This window comes from Nasonia vitripennis, assembly GCF_009193385.2.
Source record: "Nasonia vitripennis strain AsymCx chromosome 2 unlocalized genomic scaffold, Nvit_psr_1.1 chr2_random0004, whole genome shotgun sequence".
Classification (NCBI taxonomy): Eukaryota; Metazoa; Arthropoda; class Insecta; order Hymenoptera; family Pteromalidae; genus Nasonia; species Nasonia vitripennis.
In genome coordinates this window covers 892,724-917,146 of record NW_022279610.1, presented here as the reverse complement: position 1 = coordinate 917,146, position 24,423 = coordinate 892,724, and the positions used below count along the sequence as shown (strand labels likewise).

At 39.1% G+C, this 24,423-nt stretch overlaps 2 protein-coding genes across 2 annotated transcripts in view; one reads left to right on the top strand and one right to left on the bottom strand.

Annotated features, from left to right (window-relative positions):
• LOC107981889 overlaps positions 1-24,423 on the top strand; it is a 1,212,633-nt gene that overhangs the window by 362,698 nt on the left and 825,512 nt on the right. The window lies entirely within an intron of this gene.
• LOC100679390 (pleckstrin homology domain-containing family J member 1) overlaps positions 1-24,423 on the bottom strand; it is a 152,474-nt gene that overhangs the window by 45,074 nt on the left and 82,977 nt on the right. The window contains exon 3 of the transcript XR_004226762.2: positions 14,590-14,871. The gene's annotated coding sequence lies outside the window, so the exon portion shown is untranslated. The remainder of the gene's footprint in view (positions 1-14,589; positions 14,872-24,423) is intronic.

Sequence of the window (24,423 nt, the reverse complement as noted above, 5' to 3'; positions counted from 1 at the left end):
GACCGCTAACCGTCGACGAGCCGCGTCGACGGCAGAGCGGGCAGTTAATCGGCGGCAGAGCTCGCGAGCAGAGCACACAACCTGCAATAAAGTTCACTAGAACAAGGTCAGTCGTTGTCTTTGGGGCAGGACCCCGTCATCACCCGTTACACCTGGCATCCCTTAGCGAGGCCCCGAAAAACGACACTTGCAAATCGATTTAAATTAATCCGTTACCGAAATAAATAAAAGAAAGAACGATAAGCAGTATACGGACTTTGGAATGTTATCCTTCGACCTCGTGCGTAAGAAAAAATATAACTCGAACATAGCTATCAAGCTACAAAAGCAGTGCTTGTGAACATTTCGATTTCCGCCAGCCCTAAAAGAAAACATGCTCAGAGAGCTAGAAAAGCTCCGCAAGCAAGGGATCGTCGTGCCCTCAAATTCTAACTATTCGTCGTCACTATGGATCGTGCCAAAAAAGCCCAACGCACAGGGAAACAAGCGTTTCCGCCTAGTGACAGATTTTAGAGCGCTCAATGAAGAAACAGAAGGCAGTTGTCACCCTCTACCTTTCACGATCGATATTTTGGAACATTTGGCCGTAGATAACTACATTACCGTGATGGATCTAAAGCAAGGGTATCATCAGATCGAAATGGACCCAGAATCGGCCCATTTGACCGCTTTCTACGCTCCTGACGGTAGACATGACAATCAGCTGCTACAGTTCAGCAGAATGGCTATGGGCCTGAAGAAGGCGACTATAACATTTACGAAAGCAATGTCATTGGCCTTGCAAGGCGAGGAAGTCGAGATATATATCTACGACCTCATGGTCTTTAGCGAGACACTGGATGAACACAAAGAAAGGCTGCGCCGAGTGTTAGAGCGACTGCTCGAGGCCAATATGACAGTCGAGTCCAAAAAATATTCGCACCGATCCCGAGAAAACACGGGCGATGGCTAAATATCCAGTACCAACTGACGCGAAGAAACTGAAGCAGGTGGTTGGCCTGTTCAGTTATTATCGACAGGTCATTAAGGACTTCGCCAAAATCGCTAGACGTCTGTGCTTGCTCCTACAAAAAGATGCAGAATTTATCTGGGGCAAGGAACAAGAGATCGCGTTCAACAAATTGCGAGAACTCATGTCGAAAGAACCAGTTCTTAAAGTTCACCTTCGAGCATTGCCTCGACGCCCAGCATTCTCGCTGTTAGGCACTAAGAAGGTATCTAATATGACAGCAAGATGGCCATGGGGAAGTGACGATACCAAGCAAAAACTGGCGATCACCGTAGAAGGACAGGTGGTTAATGGGAAAAACGGCGTACAGATTTTGGTGCACGAGCGGCAATCAACCGTCGCTCCGAGCTGCAGTGAGCCAAGAACCGGGGGCTGCTCAGGAAACTTTAATAACATCAAAGATAAGCTGAACGCTGGCCCAGCAGCTCTCGATAAAAAAAAACTCGGCCCCGGAAAAGAGAAAAGTACGACTCCTACCGAGCAGCTCAAATCCCAAGCCATCGGTACCGCGAATTCCAGCACACTCTCAGATTACGAGGGTGTCGGCCCAGTCGAAAGCTTCGAAGGGGTACCTAGGAATTATGAAAGAAAGCCGGAACCATCGGACGAGAACTCCTCGGCCAGCTCAGGGAACGTATTGATACAAGCACATATACGTAAAAACCGTTGTGCAGAATCACTGGTCGAGTTGGTGCGCTCGGACGACATTCCAAATTTTCCCGTCGGCAATTGCCTGTTCTTCTCCCTAATAAAAATAGCAAAGTTGCATCTATCAGCGACTGAGTTAAGAGAGCTCCTCCTCGAGTCGCCAATGCTTCACGCCTGTGGAGAGCTGGCCGAAACTGAAAGGATTTTGCGCTCTGAGTCCGAATACGGAAACATCGACTGCGCGTTCCTCTTCGCGCATGCCTTTAAAATAAACGTGTGCATACATTACGATGTAACTCAGAGCAAACGTATTTTCTGCCATATCGTAGTGGACAGCGCTACCGACGTGGCACATTTAAATGTACCGAGACTACACTTTACGCCATACGACCGCGTGAAGGCTCGGCAACGTACCGCGAAATTACCCGAGATACGACGCGCGCCTTCGCCTTCGGGCGACAGCGATGAGGAGATGCCACGCTCTCCAGTGCTCAGAAGAAAACGAAACTGAAAATCTAAAGAATGGGAGATAGACAATCGAAGCAAAACTCGCGAGCCCAAAAATAGTGAAAACGGCAAACGCTGCGGAAGCGATCAAGAATCGATTTATAATCAAACGCCTGTTGAACCATCACCAGGAGTATGTCCAAACAATCACGGCGATCAACTAAGTAGCGCGTGTCCATCTCCCGCTGACAGTCCTCAGCGAAGCCCAACCGATGACGAGGTGTATCCTGCACCAGAGTTCAATGAGTCGCCAACCAGGCAGAGCCCACACGGTCAGCTGCAGCCAAGTGCAGCAGTTGCCTCGGTATGTGACATCGGCGCTAATAACAGGGGCGATGGGCGCACCGACGCGATTGCGGCTGCCGCGATCAAGGACGCACTCGACAGCAGCAACAAACTTAAGCAATGCGTTGTCGCAAAAGCGAGACCGCCGCACGAGAAACCACCATAGGCGATAGCCAACGGGCATGTGATACCGCCGTTTGTACACTTAAAATCCTACAACGTACATCCATATCGGTATAGCGGGAATATGGTATATTTGGTCTCGGCGGACGACTATTTAGGGACTGAAGTCCAGAGATCCCTCATCGAAAGGGGCTATCTAAAGAGCGATGAATTGCTAAATAGAGGATTTAAAGTCGGAGAAATAAACGTAACATCGTGCCAAGAATTGGTTCTAGTAGGCGTATACATCAAAGCGCACATAGACATCCAACCGCTAAAAGCGGAAATCCGTAAATGCTTACGCACGCTCAAAAACGTGCTAAGGGCAAAAAACATTAGCAGCTTCGCTATAATCTGCGATCTCGAAATGCTAACTCAGACCGAATGGGACAAATGCATCCTGTTATTCGATAATATATTCGCAAACGAGGAAATAGTCGCCGTACTGTATAAAGACTAACTTGCCAGTACCACCGGTGAACTTGCACTATAAAGTAATCAAGCAATACCATGAGGCAGCTGTCCGACTTGCATGACTAACAAGCTAGTACGTATAAAAACCAGGTTGCCAATGCTAATTAGCAATACTCCGGCCATGCCTTTTGACCAGATTTCCATGGATTTTTACAGGCCCCTGGAGGCGTCGCGGCGCGTCGGACAGGGGAAATTAATATATTTTATCAATTCAGGATATGCTCAGTAAATACATAATCCTTACTCCAACACGGTTCGCTAACGCGAACGAAGTAGCGCGAGTATTGACTGAAAAGGTTATATGCGTGTTTGGGCCACCAGCCACCATCGTAACTGATCAGGGGACCCATTTCCAAAATAAAGTATTCGAAAAACTTGCTGCAATTTTCGGTATAGAAAAATTCAGCACGACGGCATACCATCCGCAGTCAAATGGGTCCATAGAGCGGATGCACTACACTCTCACCGAATACTTACGTAAATACGTAAAGAAAATCGACAGGTGGGATGAGTGGACTGCATAATTCTAGCACGCATACAACTCTACCGAGCGCGAGTAACGAGACCAAGTACTCGTTACTCGCCGCATGAGTTGCTCTTTTGCTTTAAGCCGCGTACTCTATCGAGCTTTCCTCGTGCTGGAGATGTATTATCCTACAACGTATATGTAGATAATATGACGTCGAATTTAACCTTACTCCAAACTACGGCGGCGATGAACCTTGTTCAGTCAAAGTACAGGTCAAAACATTATTACGACCGAAAGCTAAACATAAAACATTTCCGGGAGGGTGAATTGGTATTCTTGTTAAAAGAACCCAAAAAGGGTAAATTTGCTACCGAATACCAGGGCCTCTTCGAGTCAACCGAGTAAAGAACAACGTAAAAATCCGAAACGGTCAAGTAGTAAAAACCGTACACATTGATAAAATTCACCGGCCGAGTGAACTCGCGGCTAGGTTGGAAAGCTTGGACGAACAGCCCGAGGAATAGTCGTTTTTTGTACTGTTTTTTTTTGCGCGGCACCGGGCGTGCGCGGTGCCACGCAAAAATTTTTTAAAGACCCAAACAAAAAAAAACGGAGAAACCATCAAAACAGCCCGGCGAGCCAAGCGGCACATTTATTTTTCCAAATAAGATCGGGCAAAAACATCCTTCGTTTTTCAGAGCTATCAGTACCCGCGCCCATATGGAAAACGACAGCAGTGCCGAAAGGAACCGCAACCAGCCAATCTACTTATTGAAAGAAAATTTAGGCTTGATCACAGAAAAGATCGCGCCGCTAGCGACGTCCAGCACAGACTGGAAGATCATTCACAAGACGGATTTGCGTCCATACTTCCGAGCGAGCGCAGTCTTGGTGAATTCAGCTTCCAACGTCGTACAAGCGTGCGGTTCTAGGCGCCCGCCGATCTCTACTCCCCTTCGTCGGTTCCATCCATCAGTTTTTATGCGGGACCCTAGATGAAGACAACAAGAGAGAAATTCAGGCGTCGATTAAACTCATAGCCGACGATACGCGCCAAACAGCGACGCTATTAGCTGAGCAGGCGGAGGTCCTAGAACGCGAGCTATTTGATCTACGCGATAGAGTAGGCAAATTAAAAGCTATCATAGAAGTTTAAGAAGGCAAGACCGCTTCTATTTTCAAGGAATTAGGGGCCCAAAACGCAATGGCAGAAATGAGGGATGCACTTAGACAGTTTAGCCTGGACTCGGAAGTCCTGACGGATGCAATTTTATTCGCAGCGAAAGTAGTGGTGCATCCGCTAAGTGCGGACTAAGTTTGTGTGTGTGTGTGAAACATTATTGTTCAATTCACTAATTCTTTCTGTGAACTTAAGGGGCCCTGCCTGGGTTAAATCCTACAAAAAAACAACAAAATATTCGTCCAATAAAAATTTTTTCTTTTTACGTAAATTAAAAAACAATAAATATCTACTGTAAATATTCATACTATACACTATTTCTACTGAGAAATATATATATGTACCATACAAAATCACTGACCAAAATTCATGACATTTTACTATATAAATAAGTGTTTTTAGTCGTGAACTTTTTATTATACTCTTGCGTCCACTGAACACTTATATATATATATATATATATATATATATATATATATATATATATATATATATATATATATATATATATATATATATATATATATATATATATATATATATATATATATATATATATATATATATATATATATATATATATATATATATATATATATATATATATATATATATATATATATATATATATATATACATAACAGAGGAAACTAGAGGACAGTTTGAAGTCGAAGGAAGAAACAGGGTTAAAAAGAAAGGATAGGAGCCTAGAGAATTATATTGAGAAAAATATGAAAAAAAAGAGCAAAGGGTGAAGGGGAAACCGTAGAGGAAAGGGACGCGTTTGCAAGAGGAGGAAACGTAAAAATACCACTTCAAGAAAAAGAGAAAATGGGAGAAGATATAGCTGGGACATTGAAGAATACAATGGACATGATCCTACAAAAGGTAGAGGAGATAAATACAAAAATGGACAAGGAAAAAGAAGAGTGAGAGAGAAAATGATAGGAAACTTAGAACAAAGGTACACAGGCCTGTAGGAAAAAATAAACAGGAAAATGGAGGAAGGTCTAAAAATGATAAAGGGTAAAATAAAAGAAGAAGTAGAAGAAAGAAAAAAAGAAGAAAATAATGGAAGGAGGCGTGGAAAAGTAAGGAAGAAGACAGGGAAGCAGATAAGAGAGATTGGGATATAAAATTGGAGAAAAAATAAAAGAGAGAAAAGAGGAAGTCCAAGGAATTCTAGGGAAGAAGAACAATGGGACAAGAAGACGTCAAAAAAACTGGATAAAAAGAAAACTAGAGATAGAGATAACCTTCAGAAGGACGTGGAAAGGGTCAATTATGAGAGAAAAATCAAGATTACAAGGATCAGATATGTTCATAGATTATGACTTAACATGGAAGGAGAGACGAAACAAGAAGAAATTAAGAAAATTCGCGGCAAGGGAAAGAAAAGAGGGAAAAGAAGTTAAGATAGGTTAAAACAAATTATAGATTGAAGGGGTAGAATGTATATGGAAAGAAAGGGAACAGGAGCTTTTTCAGAGAAAAAAGGGACGGGAGAGTGAGATAACAAGAGATCGGGAGGAGTTAAGGATAATTAGTTGGAATGTAGTAGGAATAAAGGGAGGATGAGAGGACCTGGGGTTTCCTAAAAGGGTTTGATGCGATTTATCTACAGAAAACATGGCTAGAAGATAAAGAAGAAAATTTCTGGGAAATAAAATTTGGAGGTTATGAAGTCAGAACTAGGAACGCAAAAAAACGGGAAGAAAGAGGGAGAGTGAAAGGGGGAATGGTGATGGCGGTAAGATTAGAAGTGCAAACAGAGAAAATAAAGTGGATAGAAAAAAAGACAAATGAATTCATAGGAGCAAAAATAAAAAGAGGGGGAGATGTATGGTGGTTAGGTACGGCATACACGAGAGAAGAAAAACAAGAAAACTTTAATAATGGTCCGGAGACATGAATGAGAGAAGGGGATACGAAGGAGGAGAAGTAGATGAAGAAGAAAACAAAAAGACGAGAAAAGCAAAAGAAAATCAAAACAAAAAGAAAAACAAAGAAGAGGAAGAACTAATAGAGAAAATAAGTGAAATGGGCCTAAGCATAATGAATGGAAATACAGAAGAAGACAAAACAGGAGAATACACGTACATAAGAGGTGCAGGATGCTCAGTGATAGATTATGTAATAACAAATGAGGAAGGAAAAAGAGGGGTAAGTAAAATAAATATTAATTACAGACTAGAATCGGATCACAACGCAGTGGAGATAGAGGCGGGCAAAACGGACTAGGGAAACGAGAAAGGGGAGGAAAAAATACAGAAAGGGCTATATGGACAGAAAGGGCAATGAATCAATTCCGAGAAAAACTAAATAAAGGGGAAGAGAAAACAGAATGAACAGAACTAAAAAGAAGACTAGAAAAAGCAATTAGAAAGGAAAAGGGAAGCAACAGAAAAATAAAGAAAAACTTGTGGTGGGATAAGAAATGCAGAATCAAGAAAGCAGAGGTGAGGAAGCTAGGTAAGACTATAAAGAAAGGAGCTGGAAATAAGGAAAGAATACGTCAAAGCGAAAAGAGGATAGAGAATTTTAGCAGTAAAGAAAAATGATGCGGAAATGGAAAAGAGGATAAAAGAAACGGGAGAAGACACAACCAGGAGAAAATTCTGGGAAGTGATAAAATACAGGAGAAGAAAAAGAAGAACAAGATGTAGCAGTGCGATAAAGAATAAGGAATGTTAAAACATTTTAAAGAATAACTGGGAGAAGAGGAAGAGAAAGAGGTGGGAACAGACATACGAGGGGAGGAGGAGGAAGGTGAGAGCTCGGAAAAAGAAGAACACATTACCGAAAACGAAATGAGGAAGGCAATTAGAAAAATTGAGAAGAGAAAAGCGCCAGGAGCAAACGGACTACAAAATGAGGAACAGGTAATAGGAGAAATAACTAAGATACCAAATAGCATTTGGAAAGGGGGAAACGTACAGGGGAATGGAAAACGGGACTGATAACCCCGCTATTTAAGAAAGGGAAGAGAGAGGAAGCAAAGAATTACAGAGGGATAACTCTCATGGACACAGGGTATAAATTATACGCAGAAATAATAACGGAAAAGATAGAAACTAGAGGGAAAAGAGATGCTTGACGATACCCAAATGAGTTTCAGAAAGGGAAAGGTACGGCAAACGCAATTTATATTTCGAGTAAAGCAATAAAAACTAAACTGGATAAGAAGGGAGGTAAATGAGGGATATGAGAGCAGTTTTTGACAAGGCGAATAAAAGAGAGATGTGGGAAATGATAAAGAAACTAGGGCTAGGAGCCAGAATAAGGAATAGGGTCAAAGAGTTATACAGAAGGACAAGGAGTGAAATCAGGATAGGGGAGGATAACCCTACTGAAAAAGCTTCAGCGAAAATCAGATGATTTTCAAGGAAAAAGCGTGCCGATTTGATTAGCAGATGATTTTTAGATGAAAATCATGTAACCTTTTATTACTTTAAAATATTGTTTTGGATTTATATTTGCTATAATTGAATAAACTTTTTAAACATTATTATTATTATTATTTTTATTATAATGGTTATAATGCTAGATTGTTTGCGTTTGCTATTTCGAAATAATTATTCAAAAAGACTGTTGATATTTAGTGATAAATTTTATCGTTCGAAAAAAATCGTAAATTATAAAAATTGAGTCTTACAAATTAATTTAAACAGATTGAAAATCGAAGTGAAAAAAGTAGGTTGGTTTCATTTTTCATTTGTCTGACAAACGCGAATAAACAATGAATACATTCGAATCAAAGCTTATTTGATAGTTTAGACATCGTACTTTCAGGCCTCATTTCAATTTTTATCTGACAGTGCATAATTATCGTGTATTAACAATCGGATAAAAGCAATGAAAATGGGGCACGACGGGCACACCAGGTGGGGCACGACGAGCACGAGAAATTGTTTGCGCGGCTCGTCTGCTGTTGTTTTCCTAACCTCAAAAAGTGTATACCACTGTAAGATCAAATTTCGCTGTTTTATGATTGTAGCACCTATCATACAATGAAATATAGTTTAGTACTTCGTATTTTATTAATTTCCCTTTGCATTATTTTTTTTACATTATTAACGTGAAAATACTTCATGAAAACACCTGCTCATCGTGCCTCACCCGGTGCCCATTTTGACTCGCTAGTGAGGCATGACGGGCACTTTGAACAGACTTTACTTTTGGATTTTTATAAATAAACCCGTCACAACAAAATGAAATTCAACTGTCCATTTCGATTCTTGACGTGAATTCCTAACTGTTTTACTTTTTTGAATGTTTTCCAAGTATTCAGCTTTATTATAGTTTTATACTAAAGTTAGGGTGCCCGTCATGCCCCACCTACCCCTACATTCAGACTTGTCAATAAGGAATCATTTACACTGTTGCCTCTACCAAAATAACTAATATCAGAAAGTTCAAAATAATTATGTACATTTGAACTGAGAATATATTCGGCGCAGTATATTTTGACTAAAACACTTACATGTGGATATGAGCGTTCTTGTAGAACAGTTGCAGCATGATTAATGTTAATATACCTAATTATCTGAGAGGTAACACCCTTTGAGCACCTAATACCTTTTAACAAATTGTGATTTCCTGACTCGAAAGAGAAAGTTGAATGACACCATAGTGGTCCCCAATTTAAGACACTTTCGGCTATATGCAAGAGTTGATGTATGTTGTAACTCATTGCTTTCACTCCTCAGTTTTAGCTACAGATTCGTGTAACATTTCATCCGCTTAATTTAATTCTGACACATAAATATTATGTTTTAGAAAAATGTATAAACTTTCTACATGGGTATCTATCCTGGGACATGGGTTGATGATGTTCGCATAAACAATAATATAAATAATATTCAAAAAGATTCTATTCAGCAATTTACAATTTAAAAAATATATAAATAATAATATAAATAATATTGAAAAAGATTTTATTAATCTTTGCGAACGATAAAATGTATCACTAAATATCAACAGTCTTTTTGAATAATTATTTAAAAAGTTTATTCAATAATAGCAAATATTAATCCGAAACATAATATTTTAAAGTAATAAAAGGTTACATGATTTTCATATAAAAAGCACCTGCTAATCAAATGCGAAAAAAATTGGGTTCTTAAAATAAGAGGTCACATGCTTTTCACCTGAAAATCATCTGCTAATCAAATACGAAATTGGCACGCTTTTCCTTTGAAAATCACCTGGGAATCATCTGATTTTCACTGAAGCTTTTTCAATAGGGAAGACAGGTGGGTTTGAGCTACACAAAGGGGTTAGGCAAGGGTGCCCGCTAAGCCCGACACTTTTCAATGGCAGACACAAAAAGAAAATTGAGTAAGGGAGGTACAAAAAGGAGGGATAGTTCTAGAAAAAAATAAATTTTGATCAATTTCATACGCGGACGACGTAGTGATGTTGGCAAACAATGCGACAGGGTTAAAGCAGATGCTAAGAAAATTTTAAAAAATAATAGAAAGGAAAGGGCTAGAACTGAGCACGGAAAAATCAAAGATAATAGTGTTCAAAAATGGGGGAAGAAGAAAAAGGAGGATAACTTTTTTTCTGGGAAGAGAAGGAGGTAGAGGTAGTCAAAAATTTCGAATACTTATGATACATGCTAAAGGAAAATAGAAAAAGAGAGCACAAATTAAAAAGGTAAAAGAAAAGGCAAGCTCGGTCATGAGCTCGATGTAGGGGTTAGGAGAACTTTTCAAAGATAACTGGGAATTAAGGATAAGGTTATTTGATACGATGGTGAAAAGCGTAATGGAATATGGATCCAAGGTGTGAGGATGGAAAGGTAAGGAAGAACTGAAGAAGATACAGAGAAAATATATGAAATGGGTAATGAAACTAGACAGAACCATGTCGGAGCACGTACTGCATTTGGAGACAAAGAGATACAAGCTTGAATCAAGGACGAGGAGAAGAGTAATAAAATATGAAGTAAAACTCAGCAAGGCAAAGGAAAGCACCATGTAGAGGGAATGCTGGAGAACTCTACAAAAAGAAGAGGATAAAGAAAGGGGAAAAGGAAGGAGGCGCTGTACTAGAGAAGAGGAACTGAACAAACGAGGCTGGGCAATATCAGAATATCACAGAAGACTGAGAGAAGGGGAGCGGGTGTGAGCGGAGATGGAAAGAGTAGAGAAGGACATCCAGTGGCAGAAATGGGAAAGCGAAATGAGAAATTCAAGACAGGCGAGAGACGTAAGAGAACTAATAAAACCGCGGGGTGAGACGCCAGAATATTTAATAAGAACAGGGAATACAGGGAAAAAAGGGCTGACTATGACAGCAAGATTTAGAATGGGCAACGAAGCAAGAGGTTACAAGTATTAGATGAAAGAGGTAGAGAGAATATGCAGGTTATGCAGAAAGGAAGAAGAGACTTCCAAACACATATTTGTGAGGTGCAACAGAACAGGTAATAGAAAGAATAACTGGAAAAACATTTTGAACGAGGAAAGAAAGAACCTGGCAAAATTATACAGAGTAGCATGGGTGAGGGAGAAGAATGAAAAGGAAGAAGAAATTTAAAAGAAAGAAAAATAGGCGAATAGAAAAAGAGCAAATAAAACAACAAAAAGAGCGATTGAAAAGGAACAATAGCAAAAGGGAAAAAGAAGAAAATTCAGGAAAAAGTAATAAGGAGAGAAAGAAAAACAGGACGGAGGAACGAAAATAGAGCAGGGACTTTTCGAGAGCAGGGGAGACGAGAGGAACAGTCGTAGAAGCAAAAGTTATAAGATATACAATAAAAAAGATAGAAAATTTATTTCCTGAAAAAAGTTTTTCGAAAAATAACCTCGATTTTCTGGTAGCCGAGGTCTGATTTACAGTAGGAAACTCATTTGCGCATTGATTCTCTAATTGAGTATAATGATATTAACGATAAAATATCAAAATTTAATTTCGGCCCATGACTTTTTTTGAAGAGAACAAAAGCAACTTGAATATCCTTGTGAGAATTTGGTTACATCATCCGAGAACAGATGGCGACACAGATCCTGCTAATGATTGACTTTGTCAATTTTTGAACGTGAAGGCATTTTCGCACCCACTCGAGGCTTCTTGAAAGGCGTCTTAGAGCCGCGCTGCTTAATAAGTCTGATGGGTACATATGGCTCGTAGCTAATATGAATAACCCTAAACCGAATAAATGCAGCCGCATAGTTGAATGTTTTGACAAATGCTTTGCCTTGCACTTTTATGTAGGTAAAGCTATGCAGGACGAGCACGCGCTATGAGGACAGATTCTTTATTAAGACTTGCTAAGAATGCTAAAAGGTACCTTATCCTACTCTGGATATAACCTCTATACTTAATGTTGAGAATTCCACCGCGGGTACGAAAAAAAAATATCGGACTGCCTCGCTCATCGGCAGATCAATATTTTACTCTCTTTTAAGCCATAAAATTGCTCAAGCTAGGTACCCGTTATTTTTACACTTTTTTTAGCTGCAAAGAACGTAGGTCTGAGCCCTGCATGGGTAGCGTGATTTTAGTGCATAGCACAAAAGACAGCATGCTTCTACTTCCCTTTACTGCAAAGAAGAAAGGTAGAACTGTTTTATGTCTACCCATAAAGTGGACTAAAAAGGCGTTTTAGCAAAATTTTATAACTTTACCAGACATTTCCATATCACCAAGTATTCCATGACCTAATTCCTTTTTCTTGATTTCCAGATTTCCTCGATGACCTTGGCATTCTCCGATTACATTGAATTAAAAGGAGTAAGAAACTCAATTCTGATGCAAACATTTAAGGCTCTCTTTGAAAATAATTTGATATGAATAAATGTCTATGGAAATGAGCCGTTGTTCAGTATTTATTACTCAGCAACTTATTGTGCTTTATGTAAATATTGTAAAAATCAGAAGCTTGTCATTTATTATCATTATTTTCTGATCTTTATTTCCAAATTTAGCTGCGGCACCTTTGTAATCTTTTTATAGGGACCCAGGTTTACGGGTAACAGCAGCAAAAGGCGATACGGTGACGTGGCACGTTGCGCTCGGGCGTACGCAGGTAATTTGCGTTAAAAGATCAAGAGATCTCTGCAGGAGTGAGCCTTTGGGTTTTCCGGGACTGTTCTCTACAGAAATTGATTTTTTGGCACCGGTAGACGAAGCCAAGGCGGCGCAAAGGGTTGCACTCGCGCGTATGCAAGTAATCTCGGTTGAAACATCAAAAAATCCGTGCAGGGATGACCCTGCTCGTTTTTCGAGACACTTCTTAACCTAATTTGATGTTTTCTTAGCGCCGAACGGAGCCAAGGCGACGCAAGGCGTTGCGCTCGCTTCTATGCAGGTAATCTGGGTCAAAACATCGAAACATCTTTGCAGAATTCTTTGCAGGTTCTAGATACAACGTTTTTACAATAAAATACTCGGAAAACAACGAAGCTACTGCAATACAGACGTGAGAAATAATGTAAATATCTATCTTTATGAGCTTGCAGCTTTCAGTGTGCGTCAGGACGATAATAACAGATTGTAAGAAATTAACAGCTACACTTTTTCTATAGAATCTTTTACTCTACGCATCAGTACAGTTAAAACAGAACCAGACTTGTTCTGTGTAATCTTCTACATTAATTTCAGCACAAGTATCACGGAACTATATTAAGGAATAGTCACACTGTATATATTGATCTCCAACATTTTTAGCGCAATTTCCACAAGTAAATTTTTCAGAATTTTTTTTCGAAAGAAATTTCTTTCGAAGAAGTCCCGAAAGTTTCAGATTTAAAAAAATTCTCCAAGATTGTAATATTGACGTTTTGTCCATGAATGCGTCAGTAATATACAGGTTATGCAGGTCGGTATTCTCCAAGATCTGGCGACTGAACAATAAATCCTGTACAGATTTTCCTTCGCACTTATCCAACTCAGCATACTTCTCGATTTATCGAGAAGCGACATATGGCGAAATCTCTGGGGTTTTTGATTCGTATGTGCTTCTTGAACATTCACCAATTGATCCTATACGATTTTTATTATTGGTTATTATATTTTACTATAATATTTGAAACGAAGAATATGACGAAGAATAGTATATTACGATACGAGTGCGCGAAGTAGGTGATTTTCGCACGAGCGCATTTTGTCGCCCGAGCGTAGCTAGAGTGACAAAAAAGCAAGTGGGATGATTAATTACGTGCACGAGTATCGTATACTATTTTTTGACACGAGTATGCGCATCTACGTTCTTAGCAGATAAGCGTGCAAAAAATTCCGAGTTTCGCGCCCTAGTGTGAAAATCAGGCATTACGCGCACGCTACGCAGCTAGAAGAAATCGAATTTCGCACACAGAGTGTCAAAAAATTGTATATAACATTTAGACGCCTCAGAGAAATGGCCATGTTACTTGTTGCTTGCATTAAAAACCCTGAAACTAAGTGGCTACTTGGAAAAGTCTCTTATCGTCAGAGCTTAGAAAACTCCTTATCTCAGGAAATTCTTCTGACTCGAGTTTTTTTCTATAATTCTATGGCGGTATTTTTTTCAATTTTAAAAACTCTTTTTCGACTGTTGTAACAAAATAAAGGCAAAAACGCGCTTGAGTCAGACGGTTATTATCGCTTGATGAGACAGTGTGTCAAAGCACACTTGAGTTATGGGGTAATTCATTTAGGCGTCGATATACAAAGAATAAAACTTGCGAAATTTTACAACAATATTTAAAAATCTATAGAAGCAGAAATACCTTCTATAAAATGTGACTATTTTAAAATATCTATATTCCACATTTAATTAAAAAGATAATCAAAGTTTTATATTGTCTATTGCTCATTAATAACTTAATTTGTAAAGAATAAGGGAAAACGAAATTTATGCATCACCTTTATAATTTTGAATCCTTTGCATTTATCAGGAACATCTAAATTTTTCGCACTCTTGTTAGCGATTATTGATTACTCAAATAGCTCTTGGGCAGCGACATAGCTTTTTTTGGTGGCATTGATTTCCAAGCTTTCGATGCTACTTGATTGATAAAATCCGCCGAAAAATAACTATCCTCTACCCTTACACTTTTAACTACCACATACATGCTTAGTTTTGAAAATATTTCTTTTTCGTGTACGTCCAATAAAAATACGACTCTATTCCTGTTTTTGCATTCACTGAAAATCATTATTCTATTTATAAATAAGGTACGGTAATATATTTTTGTCGCTGATAACCAAAATGACATAAGTCTATGGCGAAAATCGAGATAACTGTAGATTTCATAACTTGAAAAAGGCGCCCGTTCGTGTAAAAATATCGGGAGTTATTAAAACGTTGTCCTAAAGCTAGGATATTTTCAATAAATATGTCTATTAGTGCGGTTTTCAGATTTTGTATCGCACCCCATCTCATTTTTACAGATCTTTTATGTAAATCTGAATATTGAAACCTTTTTTCTTGAAAACACGAAATGTAGACTTATATCATGTTGCCTGTCAGCCACAGACTTAAATAAGGCACCTCAAATAATATAAATGAAAAATTTATTTTAGAATACATACTCTACATGGATTTTGATTTGGTCCTGATATAGACGACAAAAGTTTCTTAGTTATTGAATTTGCTCACACGTTGGCTTGGTTGTAAACGCAGGCTTAAAAATATTTCTCAAAAAATCAGACGTCAAAAACTGTTCTTTAAAATTATCAGTCTCAGACAAGACGGTAATAAAACTTCTATATTTATGATGACTATCAAGTAGATCGTGAAATACAGATGTACGGGACATGATAAATTATGGATATCTTCAAAATTTATAAGCTTCTGTTACTACTTAGAATACAAACGATAAGGGTTGGGTTAACGTACCAGTTCGACGGACAACGACGAAATATAGATAGTTTGATTTTGCTGTAACTTCGAAGCGTTAAGACAAAAACAATGCGCTGCTATTTTTTGTTCGAAAAATATTTCTGGTTCTAAAAAATTTGCATAGCACTGCGTGACTTAAATCCGCGTTTAAGACCCAGTTATCCGTAGCGTTAGTAGTCCTTTTTAGCACCGTGCTTATCCATTCGCTACGCTTGGGTGCTAATCTCATGGTGCCAGAAAGAACAGTCCCGGAAAACCCGGAGGCTTACTCCTGCAAAGATCTCGTATATGCGAGCGCAACGCACCACTTCCCCGTATCGCCGTTCGCCGCTGAGAAAACGCCAAATTAGATGGAGAAGATTTCCTGCGTACGCTCGAGCGTAACAGACCGCGTAGTTTTGGCTTCGTTTGCCGGTGCAAAAACGTCAAATTAGTTAAAGAACTGTCTCGAAAAACGAGCAGGATCATCCCAGCACGGATTTTTCGATGTTTTAACTTAGATTACCTCCGTACGCGCGAGCGCAACCCTTTGCTTTATTTTGGCTTCGTTTGGCGCTGAGAAAACGTCAAATTAGTTAAAGAACTGTCCCGAAATACGAGCAAAGTCTCTCCTGCAAAGAGTTTTCGATGTTTTGACCCAGATTAGCTCCGTACGCGCAGGCGCAACGCACCACGTTGCCGCGTCGCCGTGCGACGCTAAGAAAACTCCGAATTAGATAGAGAACTGTCCCGAAAAACGAGCAGAATGAGAATGGCCGTCGTCGGAAAAACTGACACGAACCATCAACAGAATCAAAAATACGTCAATAGACAATCAAAAATTATGTTGCAATACCCCTCAAAGAGCAACAAGCTCGTAAAAATGAGCACAGGGAATACAGCGGCAATATCACAAAAATGACGAACACACACCGAATAAGCGCGCTTTCCTAAAATAAAAACAATTCGGGAAAGTCATACGCGATGGAGCACAGGCAACGAGGAGCAGCAGGAGGTCTGATTTCCTAAAACTGAGTGTAATAGAATTTTACGAGGTCACGTGATATTAGAAAAAAGTCGTGGGAATATCTCATATTAGGCACTCCTAATATGAAAAAAGAAGATGAAATTCCAGTATATAAAGACCGGGAGCAAAGGGATGATCATCGTCAGTTTTTCCGGAGTAACCGTATAGATCGTTACTCTGCGAGTCGCCAGATTAGATCAGAGAAAATCTTAAAATACAGCTATCATCGAAATCAAAGTAAAATTATCTAAGTGAATTCACTACGACAAAAACCTAAAAAGTGACTTGTGAGTGACCACCGAGGACAGCGAGGAGCTTTCACGTCTACACCTACAATAGGTTTGGGGAAAGAAGCTGCGAGCCAACGACTCATTGACAGCCGAAAACGACTGAACCACCGACGCAAGGCTGCTAGAAGGACGAGGCCAACAACTGTATTTTTGATGTATCAAGGAAAAACACACACACATACATACAAACGCATCAAGGTACTTTTCTATTCATTTTTGAAATAAAAGTAGAATTGTAGAAACTAACTCGCACTTAAAGTGATTTCGTCTCCAGCTCCCTTTCCCGGAAGGCAGTGACTGCGCTTGCGATAGCCAAAAAGGATTTCCTTGAAATAAATTCACACAAATAAAAAGGTAGGAACTCAAATAAATAAATGTTGATGGGCTACGACGTAACGAAGTTCCTCAATATTAATTTTATTAAAATTTAATTAAAATTCAGCAAATTTTATTGCATGAATTTCCAATTCCGTTTAAAATGAGTACATCTAAAGTATCATAAATTGTCGAACAACAGCAAATAATCTATTTTTTATTTTCATTTTCATCAGGTATTTCTACACTAATTAATTGGTTTAAGTGATTTGCCGCATACATTTTTTTTACCTCTTTTTAAACAAATGTCACATTGACCGTGGCAAATTGACGTAGAAATCTATTAAATTTTAATACATAACAAAATCACGTCAATGTTCTCGGCAGTGATAAATAACTATATGCATAAATAACTTTTTTATAATATAAAACTTTCACGTCGCTTACTAGATAATACTAAGGCATCATATTCTCCATTTGTTTACTAAAATTTTAGCGTCTTCATTTTCATGATAATCAGTGATTATATAAATAAGTGGCCCAGTAGCACCACAAAGGCAAGTTTGAGAAGTAGACAAAGCTTTAGAGCCCGTGATACTATTTACTTCTATATTGGTGTTCGAATTTTTCATTATACAACAAAAAATTAGAAACATATTAGAATGTTTTCTGAGCTAAACTATGATTTGCAACAAAATATGAGTGAAAGGGCTACTTATTTCTAAAATATATGAGTACATAATCCATAAATGCTAAAATCACGTTTTTAGCGTTATTATTATATATACAGATGAGTATTGCTTTCTCAAGAAAATATAATATATTACGATATTCAGAATTAAGAGGTTGACGGTGCATACTCTGCGTTCTTTGTTACCGGAGCAGTAACAGTAACTAGGTGGCCAGGGTAGCGGATGACAAAGTACAGGAAGTTTTCGGTATCTTGGTGTAAGAATCATTTAAGTACGGTGTCTAGGTGTACGGGGTGGGCGATGACGATGTCTAAGTGGTGCGCTTCATAGATATTGGTGTCTAAGTGTAATGATAATATTTGTGGACGGCATAAATTTATACCTATCCATATTTTTCTAACATACATTATCAATTATAGTCACTTGTGACGGGACAACTGGACTTGTGCATGGCGGCCGCGAAGTCGCCGCCGTGTCACCGAGCGGTTTATAACTATGATAACTAATATGCTACGGCTTTTCCTCGATGATGCTGGAGTGGTCGACGTTAGCCGTCGGTACAATGACGACTCCGTACTATGCAGCCGGGTTGCCCGCGAATACAAAATGCACGGTGAGTGAAGCTCGCCGCGCTTTCTCCGCGTCCAGAGTTTCTCGACTGTCAACGGCGACGACGATGCCGTGACTCTTTCCAGGTCTAACCCTGCCAAGTTCGTGAGCGAAGTATAGGAAGGACGTGCTTTTAGGTTGACAATACGAACACTTTATTTCGTGATAAAGAATAGTGTATTAGAGTCACTTGATTGTTACAATGGATTATGTGCGGCGCGCGAGAGGACTGATTTTGATAGACGAGCCGAGCGTTCGGTGGCACGAACCTCGGCTTTGGCGTCTGTAGTTCGCGTCGGTAATAATTCGGAAGGAGTCAATAGACTTACGGGGTCGCAGTGTGCGTAGAATCACAAGCTCCGGTGTGCGAATTCGACGGCGATCGTTCGACGGTTGGTGGCGAGAAGGCGTCCCTTCTAGTCAGGCTGCACGGCTCCCTGGTGGGCTGGATGCTGGCGCTGCGAGATCTCACGTCCGCGTGATATCTGAGGATGAACTTAGCCTCGTGGTGTCTCGTGCTCTCGCCTCGACGATGCTTCTGCCCGGGTGTATTATCTCGATTTCGAGCACGTGTCTCGACGATTTTCTATCCCGATTCTATCTGATTTCGCGCGCGGCCTCTCGCGCGCGCCTCTTCGCATGACTTGGCAACACCGCACCCGGCTGTCGAGCCATCATCGCGCGACCAAACGAGGACGCGCGATACGAATTCGCGGCCGCTCGTTACACACTCTACTAATATTTTGCGACTGAGCAATCAGTGTTTTCATGTTAGTGATGAAAATGTTACAAAAAAGCCATGATCGAAAGGTGCTAAAGATGTTTATATTTTATTTTTGGACAAATATGAAATAGTCAAAAAAATTTACTAAAAAGGATTGAAATCTCTAAAAACATTTGACTTTAAAAAAGGAAAAGGTTAGGCTTGTTTGATATATTCGGCAAACAAAATTACAGATAAAAAATAACTGAGATCAATCAAACAAAGTCAAGTTTATTATATTGAATCGTAATAAAGCAAAAAATTGTTTTGTTCAATCTAGGGCTTACTTAACTTAAAGTTAAGTTATATGATGATCCATTAGGAACAGCTATCAAGATACTTACGACGTAACTTGCTATGCCCTTTTTATTGTACTTATAATGTTTCTATCACTTTCTAATACATAAAGAGAAAATTTTAGTTTACTAGAAAATAAAATGAATAGGGCATAGCAGGTTACGTCGTAAGTATCTTGATAGCTGTTCCTAATGGATCATCATATAACTTAACTTTAAGTTAAGTAAGCCCTAGATTGAACAAAACAATTTTTTGCTTTATTACGATTCAATATAATAAACTTTACTTTGTTTGATTGATCTTAGTTATTTTTTATCTGTAATTTTGTTGCGGAATATATCAAACTCGCCTAACCTTCTACTTTTTAAAAAGTCAATTTTTTTAGAGATCAATTTAATTTGGGGGTCAAAATTTAGTAAAATTAAAATTAGACAGAATGAAAGCATGAAAGGCAAAAATTTAAAAACTGAAATTATGAAATAAAAAAATTTCTAAAACGAAAATGTTACATTAAAATATTAGGAAATATAAAATAATAAGAGTTCAGAGTATTTTTGTTTTAAAGTTATAATTTAAAATGTATTTTTGCTTCCTCCTAGAGGAAGCTTTGTAATAGTAAAATTTTCAGTTTCGTCAAAACTTGTAGAAAATACTTTTTGGTATGTTAGAAGATCAACTCAAGTGTTTTTAGAAAATGTGTGTATAAATGTGTGTGTGTATGTACACCGTAATATTTCTGGAACTACTCCGTCAATATCAATAAAATTTGACATGTACATCTATTTTTGGATTCTGAATTCGGGAAAACAGTTATTTTTTATTTTCTATTTTTTATGGCCATTTTTTGATTTTTGAAAAACACTATTTTGCGTTTTTTTTCAATCATCCCATTGTTACAAACACTTCAGCTAAAATGCATTTGAAAGAGAATAAAATTATCTACTTTTCCTCGTTTTGCACCCGTACAGAACCACCGGCAGTATTATTGTCCTGTATATTCTTATTTTAACGTTTTTAGACAACAGCCTCGACTTAAGTAAATTACTCACGGCGTAGAAGCAAGCATTACCCGAATGGAGTCTCTTATTTATTTCGATATTAATCTCGTTTGTCATTTATGGTCGTACCCAGATACCTGAATTCGCTAACCTTTTAAAAATTAAATTCCCAACTCTGAGATCTTCCTCCCCTCTGCAGATGCCTAGCTTATCCACAATCATGTACTTTGTTTTTGACTCACTCACTTCTAATCCTGTATACTCCACCGCTTTTATGAGGATTTCCGCGTTTCTTGCTACCGTTTCCCTACAATCCCCCAGTATATCCAAATCATCTGCGTAGCCTAGTATCTGCGTTGTTCCATTAAGCGTTGCGCCCAGCAGGCTAACCTGCATTCTTCTAACGGCATACTCTAACGTTAAGTTAAACAGCACCGTAGAGAGCCCATCCCCTTGTTTTAAACCATCGCGTATCATGAAGGGTTCTGATACATTACCGCCTACTCGGACCTTTCCCCTGCTTCCGTTCAGACATATTTGAATTAATCTCACGAGTTTTTTCGGTACACCGAGAAGTACTAGAATTTGATACATTTTGCTTCGCTTAATAGAGTCGTACGCTTTTTTAAAATCTATAAATAGTTGGTGTATGGTTTCGCAAAATTCCCCCTTTTTCTCTAACAACTGTCTTATGGTAAACATTTGATCGCTCGTCGATCTGTTGCGCCGAAATCCGCACTGATAATCTCCTACTATATCTCCGAATGGAGTGAGTCTTGCTTGTATTACGTTTGACAGAACTTTGTAGCACGTTGCTAAAAGTGAAATACAGTTATTGCAGTCTGTCTTATCCCCCTTTTTAAAAATCGGTATAATGATAGATTCCTTCCAATTTTCGGGTATTGTTTCATTTTTCCAGATGGCACATACTAGTTTATAGATTTTGAAAGTGAGCTCGACGCCCCCATATTTGAGTAACTCAGCTGGTATAGAGTCATTTCCCGCGGCTTTGTTGTTTTTTAGTTTTTTAATCGCGGTCTCTACTTCTTGGTAGCTCGGTTCCTCCACGTGGGGTTCAGCAGTGTGAATTTCGTCCCCTAATTCTTCGCTATTTTCGTGCACATTTAATAATTTATCGAAATAATTTTTCCACAGCGACAGTAATTCGTTGTCATTTGTTACGAGGTCCCCGTTTTCGTCCTTCGTCAATTGCGCTCTACTCCTAAAACCCTTTCTGATGGCGTTATTTTCCTTACTGTTAGTTTCTATTCTCCTAATAAGATTCTTTTGATACTCCCGCTTCTTATTTCTGTAGATTGCGCTCGTCTGTTTCCTTGCGTTAGAATACTCTTCTACGGTCCTATCGCTTCTATTTTGTAAGCTATCTAATTTAGCCTTTTTGCGCCTTTCAAACCAGAGTTCGCACTCTTCGTCAAACCATGGTTTGCTCTTTGGCTTTTTCTTTTTACCCAGTACTTTGTTCGCGGCCTCTTTTACCGTTTTCGGTTCGTAATTCCCCTCCGGCGATGTGTTTGCTTCTTCAAGTGCCTGAAACCTGTTATTAATTTCTATCTGGTACCTAATTCGCTCTGTTCTATCTCGTAGCTTCTCAATATCGAAGCTTTCTATCTTGTTTGCTCGCTTACTATTTTGATTCGCTACTAGTCTAGCTCTTAATTTGGCTACTACTAGGAAGTGGTCCGAGTCGCTATCTACCCCTCTGTAAGCCCAAGAATATTAGTATGACGTCTTTTTTCAATGAGGAAATTATCAATTTGGTTCTGTTTGGCGCCGTCCGGCGATGTCCACGTTGCCTTGTGTATGTCCTTGTGCTTAAAAGACGTAGTTTTGGTTATAAGATCTTTTGCCGCCGCGAAATTTATGACCCTAATACCATTATCATTGCTGGCTTCGTGCAGGCTTTCCTTCCCTATAGTAGGCCTAAACATTTCCTCCCTACCTATTTTAGCATTGAAATCGCCTAATACTATTCTTGTGTCGTAAGACGCGAACTGGTCGATTACCTGCTCTAAAGTTTCGTAATAGAGATCCTTAGCTTCTTCTTCTTTGTCCTCCGTAGGACAGTGTACATTAATAAATACATATTCACCTTCGATAATGACGTACGAGAGCCTATCATTGACGGATTTGAAACTTTTAATCGAATTTATGATGCTTTTGCTTACGAGAAATCCGGTGCCTAGAGATCCCCCACTCCCGGCCCCATACAGGTACGTGAAGCTACCCGATGCTAGTACTCCGCCATCTGGCCCAGCGATTCCTGTATTGCTACCAAATCTAGATTGTACCTATCAGCTTCCTTTACGAGTTCTTTAAACGCACCTGCTCTGTATAGACTGCGAACATTCCAAGTTCCGACCATTAAGTCCCTTTTGGTTCGGATTTGATTTTTTTTGAGCCATGATATTATGTTAAACCCGCGCGCTTCGGATCCTGTTCCGATCGCAGGTGAGTCCACCATTCTAGAGGTCATAACCCCCATACCTCTCTAGAACTAAGTATGAGAGCTTTCCGACTTTGACGAGGACAGTGTTAACTCGTCGTCAGACACACTACGGTTTCATTCTCGCATCCTAAAGCCCCCCTGTAAGGCAGCGCGCCTTCGCTGGCATCGTTACCGCGTAAGACCAGGTGACGAATCATTCTACACATCCCCTTTCGGGGCAGTTGTCATCGCTCCCGCATCCTCCTCGGCAGCAGGATTTTTACCCATTTTTGTAATGTGTGATGAAAGAGATAGATTGAGAGATAAGAGATAATGTGAAGTGTTTTTGTTGTTGTGGTGCTTCCGTAGTGTTTCTAGATGAATGCGTTCGACAGTGTGGGCTCATCACACCCACGCCTGTTCCTATCGGCTGTCCGCGGCTGCTTATTCAATTTATTCGCAGCTAACCTCTTTCTCAGGGGCTGCTCCTCTATCCGCAACCTAAGGACGCGCTGTGTAGTGGTGATAGGCACCCACCCGTCCGATCTGGACGACAACGCCCAAGACCCGCTTAGGTAGCGGCATTGTAACAGACACATAAGAATTATACACGATTTAATATAACACAAACGTTTATGAAGTTTTTATTCTGCGCAATGTGTTTTTGATTGAACACACATGGAAAATATAAATATTTAGATATCGTTCTACGCGTATAAATTTACACGGTAAAGAAATCAATATTTAATTACCTCCAAATTGTACACAATATATTATGCACTGAAATTTTTTAGAAAATAATTAAGAGTGGTTGGTATTTAACACATATTATTATAAACAATTCAATTATACACAACTTTATTTTTGTTTGATAATGATTTATTTTACACTAACATAAAAATATTTTACACAACCGAATCTATACGCAAAAAAACATGTTTTCTACCCCTATGTTTATACACATTAGAATAAGTTTTAAAGAAATACCAGTTTTACACATTTTATTGTCCACAATGGTACAAATTAATTAAGCATTCTACACTATGCCAATTGATGTGTTGTTAATATTTTTAATTCTACACCCATGGAAAAATGTTATTACTCTAGATTTGTATTTTTGTATACGCGGTGCTTCTAGTTTTGAATTCTCCTAAAGTCGCGAAGTTCGAACACGTTGCTAAGCAGCTAGCAACAGAATGTTTTCATTTCACATTCAAGTTCATCCCCGTACACAGGAACGTTCATCAGTTGCATTTTTCGTGAGCAGTGACAGGAATACTACAATCAAAGTGAACTGAAAGACTCCCAGCCACGCAAAACAACTTTTATTTATAGTGCAGCTTGCAGAAGGTTAATTTTTCCAGCTGCAGCGAAAATCAAAGATCAGGTAAGTATCCAAAAATCATAGAGTTGTTTATCGCGCCTCTCCTCCTTCTCCT